Raw genomic sequence first — 8,359 nt, 5'->3', positions numbered from 1 at the left:
TTCAAAAATCAAATCTTTTTCAAAATTCTTAGTTATTTTCGAAAATTTCAAAAATACTTTTCAAAAATCTTTTTCCTATTTTTATACCAAATTTTCGAAAATAACATAATCAATTAATGTTTTGATTCAAAAATTTGAAGTTTGTTACTTGCTTGTTAAGAAAGATTCAAACTTTGAATTCTAGAATCATATCTTGTGATTTCTTGTGAATCAAGTCATTAATTGTGATTTTAAAAATTCAAATCTTTTTCAAAAACTAATTTCTATCATATCTTTTCAAAAATATCTTCTCATCTTATCTTTTTCAAAAATATCTTTTCAAAATATCTTTCCTAACCTCCTAACTTCCTATCTTTTCAAAATTTGTTTCAACCAACTAACTAACTTTTTGTTTGTTTCTTAACTTTTTCAAAACTACCTAACTAACTCACTCTCTCTAATTTTCGAAAATATCTTCCCTCTTTTTCAAAAATTTCTTTTTAATTAACTAATTAATTTTATTTTTTATTTTTGATTTCAAAAATTTTCGAAAATTACTAACATTTTTCAAAAACCATTTTCGAAAATTACTAACTCTTTTTCAAAAATATTTTCGAAAATTATCCCTCCCCCATCTCATTCTATTTATTCATTCATATCCTAACATCTCATTTCACCTCTCTTCCATCCTCACAGTTGTGTTTCTTCCATTATATTACATTCTTTGTCTCCCCCTCTTCTTCCACTCACACAGGAATCCCTATACTGTGGTATAAAGGATCTCCATTATTATTATTTTTTTGTGCCTTCTTCTTTGTCATATGAGCAGGAGCAAGGATAAGAACATTCTTGTGGAAGCAGATCCAGAACCTGAAAGGACTCTGAAGAGAAAATTAAGAGAAGCTAAAATACAACAATCCAGAGATAACCTTTCAGAAATTTTCGAACAGGCAGAAGAGATGGCAGCCGAAAATAATAATAATGTAAGGAAGATGCTTGGTGACTTTACTGCACCTAATTCCAATTTACATGGAAGAAGCATCTCCATTCCTGCCATTGGAGCAAACAACTTTGAGCTGAAACCTCAATTAGTTTCTCTGATGCAGCAGAACTGCAAGTTTCATGGACTTCCATCTGAAGATCCTTTTCAGTTTTTAACTGAATTCTTGCAGATATGTGATACTGTTAAGACTAATGGAGTAGATCCTGAAGTCTACAGGCTCATGCTTTTCCCTTTTGCTGTAAGAGACAGAGCTAGATTATGGTTGGATTCTCAACCCAAAGACAGCCTGAACTCTTGGGATAAGCTGGTCACGGCTTTCTTAGCCAAGTACTTTCCTCCTCAAAAGCTGAGCAAGCTTAGAGCTGATGTTCAAACCTTCAGACAGAAAGAAAGTGAATCCCTCTATGAAGCTTGGGAAAGATACAAACAGTTGACCAAAAAGTGTCCTTCTGACATGCTTTCAGAATGGACCATCCTGGATATATTCTATGATGGTTTATCTGAGCCATCAAAGATGTCACTGGACACTTCTGCAGGTGGATCCATTCACCTAAAGAAAACGCCTGCAGAAGCTCAAGAACTCATTGACATGGTTGCTAATAACCAGTTCATGTACACTTCTGAAAGGAATCCTGTGAGCAATGGGATGCCTATGAAGAAGGGAGTTCTTGAAGTTGATACTCTGAATGCCATATTGGCTCAGAATAAAATATTGACTCAGCAAGTCAATATGATTTCTCAGAGTCTGAATGGAATGCAAGCTGCATCCAACAGTACTCAAGAGGCTTCTCCTGAAGAAGAAGCTTATGATCCTGAGAACCCTGCAATAGCAGAGGTGAATTACTTAGGTGAACCTTATGGAAACACCTATAACTCATCATGGAGAAATCATCCAAATTTCTCATGGAAGGATCAAAAGCCTCAACAAGGCTTTAATAATGGTGGAAGAAACAGGTTTAGCAATAGCAAACCTTTTCCATCATCCACTCAGCAACAGACAGAGAACTCTGAACAAAATACTTCTAATTTAGCAAATCTAGTCTCTGATCTATCTAAGGCCACTGTAAGTTTCATGAATGAAACAAGGTCTTCCATTAGAAATTTGGAAGCACAAGTGGGCCAGCTGAGTAAAAGGATCACTGAAATCCCTCCTAGTACTCTCCCAAGCAATACAGAAGAGAATCCAAAAGGAGAGTGCAAGGCCATTGACATAAGCGCCATGGCCGAACCTGTGAGGAGAGGAGAGAACGTGAATCCCAAGGAGGAAGACCTCCTGGGACATCCAGTGATCAATAAGGAGCTTCCCTCTGAGGAACCAAAGGACTCTGAGGCTCATCTAGAGACCATAGAGATTCCATTGAACCTCCTTATGCCCTTCATGAGCTCTGATGAGTACTCCTCTTCTGAAGAGAATGAGGATGTTACTGAAGAGCAAACTGCCAAGTTTCTTGGTGCAATCATGAAGCTGAATGCCAAATTATTTGGCATTGTTACTTGGGAAGTTGAACCTCCCTTGTTCATCAATGAACTAAGTGATCTGGATCAACTGACATTGCCTCAGAAGAGACAGGATCCTGGAAAGTTCATAATACCCTGTACCATAGGCACCATGATCTTTAAGGCTCTATGTGACCTTGGTTCAGGAATAAACCTCATGCCCCTCTCTGTAATAGAGAAACTGGGAATCTATGGGGTGCAAGCTGCTAAAATCTCACTGGAGATGGCAGACAGCTCAAGAAAACAGGCTTATGGACAAGTAGAAGATGTATTAGTAAAGGTTGAGGGCCTTTACATACCTACTGATTTCATAAGTCCTGGATACTGGAAAGGAAGAGGATGAATCCATCATCCTAGGAAGACCTTTCCTGGCCACAGCAAGAGCTGTGATTGATGTTGACAGAGGTGAAATATTCCTTCAATGGAATGAGGACTCCCTTGTGTTTAAAACTCAAGGATCTCCCTCTGCAACCATGGAGAGGAAGCAGAAAAAGCTTCTCTCCAAGCAGAGTCAACCAGAGCCCCCACAGTCAAACTCTAAGTTTGATGTTGGGAGGCCACAACCAAACTCTAAGTTTGGTGTTGAACTCCCATATCCAAACTCTAAGTTTGGTGTTGGAGAGTCTCAACAAAGCTCTGCACATCTGTGAGGCTCCATGAGAGCTCACTGTCAAGCTATTGACATTAAAGAAGCGCTTGTTGGGAGGCAACCCAATGTTTATCTAATTCTTATTTTTATTGTTTTTCATGTTTTCTTAGGTTCATGATCATGTGGAGTCACAAAATAAATATAAAAATTGAAAACGGAATCAAAAACAGCAGAAGAAAAATCACACCCTGGAGGAGCATCTGTCTGGCGTTCAAACGCCAGAACAGAGCATGGTTCTGGCGCTGAACGCCCAGAATGGGCAGCATCCTGGCGCTGAACGCCCAGAACAAGCATGGTTCTGGCGTTCAACGCCAGAAATGGCAGCAAAGGGGCGTTGAACACCCAAAAAGGGCACCAACCTGGCGCTGAACGCCCAGAGTTGTGTGCAAGGGCATTTTACATGCCTAAATTGGTGCAGGGATGTAAATGCCTTGACACCTCAGGATCTGCGGACCCCACAGTATCCCCACCTACCTCATCATCTCTCTTCCCATTCATGATCATCCCTTCTACTTTCCATTTACCACTCACATCCATACACCCACTACCTTCAAAATTCAACATCTCTCTCCCACCCAATCCCACCCATATGGCCGAATACACACTCCCATCCATCTCCTCCATATCTTCTTCTTATTCTTCTATTCTTTCTTCTTTTGCTCGAGGGCGAGCAACATTCTAAGTTTGGTGTGGTAAAAGCATAGCTTTTTTGTTTTTTCCATAACCATTGATGGCACCTAAGGCCAGAGAAACCTCTAGAAAGAGGAAAGGGAAGACAAAAGCTTCCATCAAGGGTCTATAGCACAGTGGTAGAACATTTGACTGCAAATCAAGAAATCCCTGAGATACCTCAGGGGATACATTTTCTTCCACACAATTATTGGAAGCAACTAAGGGTGGAACATCAAGAGCACTCCATCATCCTTCATGAAATCAGAGAAGATCTAAAAGCAATGAGGGAGGAGCAACAAAGACAAGGAAGAGACATAGAAGAGCTCAAGGACATCATTGGTTCCTCAAGAAGGAAACGCCACCATCAATAAGGTGGATTCATTCCTTGTTCTTATTTCTTCTGTTTTTCGTTTTCTATGCTATGTGCTTATCTATGTTTGTGTCTTCATTACATGATCATTAGTAGTTAGTAACTATGTCTTAAAGTTATAAATGTCCTATGAATCCATCACCTCTCTTAAATGAAAAATGTTTTAATTCAAAAGAACAAGAAGTACATGGGTTTCGAATTTATCCTTGAACTTAGTTTAATTATATTGATGTGGTGACAATGCTTCTTGTTTTCTGAATGTATGCTTGAACAGTGCATATGTCTTTTGAAGTTGTTGTTTAAGAATGTTAAATATGTTGGCTCTTGAAAGAATGATGACTAGGAGACATGTTATTTGATAATCTGAAAAATCATAAAAATGATTCTTGAAGCAAGAAAAAGCAGCAAAGAACAAAGCTTGCAGAAAAAAAAAATAGGCGGAAAAAAAAAATAGAAAGAAAAAGAAAAAGCAAGCAGAAAAAGCCAAAGCTCTTAAAACCAAGAGGCAAGAGCAAAAAGCCAATAACCCTTAAAACCAAAAGGCAAGGGAAATAAAAAGGAACCCAAGGCTTTGAGCATCAGTGGATAGGAGGGCCAAAAAGGAATAAAATCCTGGTCTAAGCGGCTAAACCAAGCTGTCCCTAACCATGTGCTTGTGGCGTGTAGGTGTCAAGTGAAAACTTGAGACTGAGCGGTTAAAGTCAAGGTCCAAAGCAAAAGAAGAGTGTGCTTAAGAACCCTGGACACCTCTAATTGGGGACTTTAGCAAAGCTGAGTCACAATCTGAAAAGGTTCACCCAATTATGTGTCTGTGGCATTTATGTATCCAGTGGTAATACTGGAAAACAAAGTGCTTAGGGCCACGGCCAAGACTCATAAAGAAGCTGTGTTCAAGAATCATCATATTGAACTAAGAGAGTCAATAACACTATTCGAAATTTGAAGTTCCTATAGATGCCAATCATTCTGAACCTCAATGGATAAAGTGAGATGCCAAAACTATTCAAGAGGCAAAAAGCTATAAGTCCCGCTCATATGATTGAAGCTCTGTTTCATTGATAGTTTGGAATTTATAGTATATTCTATTCTTTTTATCCTATTTTGATTTTCAGTTGCTTGGGGACAAGCAACAATTTAAGTTTGGTGTTGTGATGAGCGGATAATTTATACGCTTTTTGGCATTGTTTTTAGTATGTTTTTAGTAGGATCTAGTTACTTTTAGGGATGTTTTTAATAGATTTTGTGTTAAATTCACATTTCTGGACTTTACTATGAGTTTGTGTGTTTTTCTGTGATTTCAGGTATTTTCTGGCTGAAATTGAGGGACTTGAGCAGAAATCAGATTCAGAGGTTGAAAAAGGACTGCTGATGCTGTTGGATTCTGACCTCCCTGCACTCAAAGTGGATTTTCTGGAGCTACAGAACTCGAAATGGCGCGCTTTCAATTGCGTTGGAAAGTAGACATCCAGGGCTTTCCAGAAATATATAATAGTCCATACTTTGACCAAGAATTGACAACGTAAACTGGCGTTCAACGCCAGCTTTCTACCCAAATCTAGCGTCCAGCGCCAGAAAAGGATCCAAAACCAGAGTTGAACGCCCAAACTGGCACAAAAACTGGCATTCAACTCCACAATTGGCCTCTGCACGTGCAACACTTAAGTTCAGCCCAAACACACACCAAGTGGGCCCCGGAAGTGGATTTATACATCAAATACTTACTCATGTAAACCCTAGTAGCTAGTTTATTATAAATAGGACCTCTTACTATTGTATTAGGCATCTTTGGATTACCTTATGATCCTTTGATCACGTTTTAGGGGGCTGGCCATCTCGGCCATGCCTGGACCTTCACTTATGTATTTTCAACGGTAGAGTTTCTACACTCCATAGATTAAGGTGTGGAGCTCTGCTGTTCCTCAAAGATTAATGCAAAGTACTACTGTTTTCTATTCAATTCTTCTTATTTCCGCTTCTAAGATATCCATTCGCACCCAAGAACGTGATGAAGGTGATGATTATGTGTGACGCTCATCATCCTTCTCCCTTATGAACGCGTGCCTGACAAACACTTCTGTTCTACATGAATTAAGCTAGAATGAATATCTCTTAGATCTCCTAACCAGAATCTTCGTGGCGTAAGCTAGAATGATGGCGGCATTCAAGAGAATCCGGAAGGTCTAAACCTTGTCTGTGGTATTCTGAGTAGGATTCAATGATTGAATGACTGTGACGAGCTTCAAACTCGCGAGTGCTGGGCGTTAGTGACAGACGCAAAAGGAGGGTGAATCCTATTCCAGCATGATCGGGAACCGACAGATGAATAGCCGTGCCGTGACAGGGTGCGTGAGCATATTATTCACTGAGAGGAAGGGATGTAGCCACTGACAACGGTGATGCCCTTGCATAAAGCCAGCCATGGAAAGGAGTGAGACTGATTGGATGAAGATAGCAGGAAAGCAGAGGTTCAGAGGAAAGAAAAACATCTCTATTCGCTTATCTGAAATTCCTACCAATGATTTACATAAGTACCTCTATCCCTATCTTATTAATTATTATTCGAAAACACCATTATCCATTTATATCTGCCTGACTGAGATTTACAAGGTGACCATAGCTTGCTTCATACCAACAATCTCCATGGGATTCGACCCTTACTCACGTAAGGTATTACTTGGACGACCCAGTGCACTTGCTGGTTAGTTGTATCGAAGTTGTGACAAATTATGAATTAAGATCAGAGCACCAAGCTTTGGAGCCATTACCAGGATTTGTTCGAGCCTGGAGATCACAATTTCGTGCACCAGGCATCATCCTTTTTTGCTGACATTGGAGGGTGAGCGTCGGTTCCCCACCTATTGGAACTTTAAGGCAGGGCCGTCGGTGTTTACTCGGGTTTCGAAAGAGTTCCTTTCCTCGGAGGAGCGGGATGTTGCTCTTGTTCTATGGCAGTTGTTTGGAGAGCGTCCTCTTAATCCTCGGGATGTGATGGGTGATCCGGTTGCTTGTCGGTCGTATGTTGGTGTGTGTCTGTTCTTTCCTTTGGTTTTTATGTTTGTTTTCCCGTTTTTTTAACTTGGGATTTTTGTTTTCTTTCAGTTGAGATGGCTGGTGGTTTGACTTCCTTGGCACGGTTGAAGGCGGCGATGGCCCAGGAGGAGGGGTCGTCGTCTCCGGCTACTCCTGTTTCTAACCTTGCCGTGGATTCTCAGCCAGTTTCTCAAGAGGTGGTTTCCTCGGGTGTGCGGGCCGATGCTCAAGTTTCTCCTGGTCCTGCGAACTCTTCTGAAGTCGTCGTAGTGACGGCTGCTGAGGCTTCTCGGAAGAGAAAAAGGCCTGAGGACCCGAGCAGTGAGACTTTTGAGGAGGAGGGTTTGGTGCCTAGTGTGATGGATCGTCGTTTCGATGCCCCGGGTTTTATTGATCAACACTTGATGCCTGGTACGGAGCCGTTTTTTTATGGTTGCGATGTTTCGTTCCAGGCCAAGTCGGTGTACCGTGCCCTCCTTCGGTCTGCTGTCGTTGTTCGAAAGGATGAGCCCGTGATGGCCCAAGTTGGTTTGCTGGATAAGAAACTCCGTCACTCTCAGGCTGAAATGGTTAAGCTGAAGGAGAAGCTTGAGGCTGCCGAGATTGCGAGGGAAAAGGCAGTGAAGTCTTCTGAGGAGGCCGGGGCAGAGATTCTCCGGCTTTTCGAGGTTGAAACTTCACTTCTTTCTCAACTGGGTGAGGAGCGGCAAAAGGCTTCTAATGCGGGTTCCCAGGCTGCCGTGCTTCTCGGTGAGACGGAGGCTTTGAAGGCCGAGGTTGCTGCCTTGAAGAGGGAAAAAACGGAGTTGTTGGCTGATGCTAAGGATGCGATTGCTGCTACCGAGGAGATGATGAAGGCACAGGCCCTGGTGCTGGCTCCGGGCGTGGACGTGTCCGTGATGGGAGCGTTCAAGACCGTTTGTGATGGCCGGATAGTCGACCTCGAGTAGCTTATCTCTTTGTAATTTTGTATTTTTGTCTTGAGACTTGGCTTGTTTTTTGGATATTTTGGTTTGGCCGTGGGCCGTGTAACCGTGACTTCGTAACTCCGTATTTCGTTAAATGACTTTTTCAGCCGTTCAGGCCTTTTTTGTATATTCCGTTTAAGACTGTTCCGTTTTTTGGTTTATTTCATTCCGTTTGGGATGGGCTGACCGTT

General features: G+C 41.4%; 1 non-coding gene across 1 annotated transcript; it reads right to left on the bottom strand.

The window, feature by feature from the left end:
* Nucleotides 1-1,334: 1,334 nt before the first annotated feature.
* On the bottom strand, nt 1,335-1,442 carry LOC112781308 (small nucleolar RNA R71). Its single transcript, XR_003192092.1, has one exon. It is a non-coding gene; the product is annotated as a small nucleolar RNA R71 (small nucleolar RNA).
* Nucleotides 1,443-8,359: the final 6,917 nt, after the last annotated feature.

The sequence above is a fragment of the Arachis hypogaea genome, chromosome 19 (genome assembly GCF_003086295.3).
Source record: "Arachis hypogaea cultivar Tifrunner chromosome 19, arahy.Tifrunner.gnm2.J5K5, whole genome shotgun sequence".
NCBI lineage: Eukaryota > Viridiplantae > Streptophyta > Magnoliopsida > Fabales > Fabaceae > Arachis > Arachis hypogaea.
This window is presented reverse-complemented; position numbering and strand designations above follow the sequence as displayed.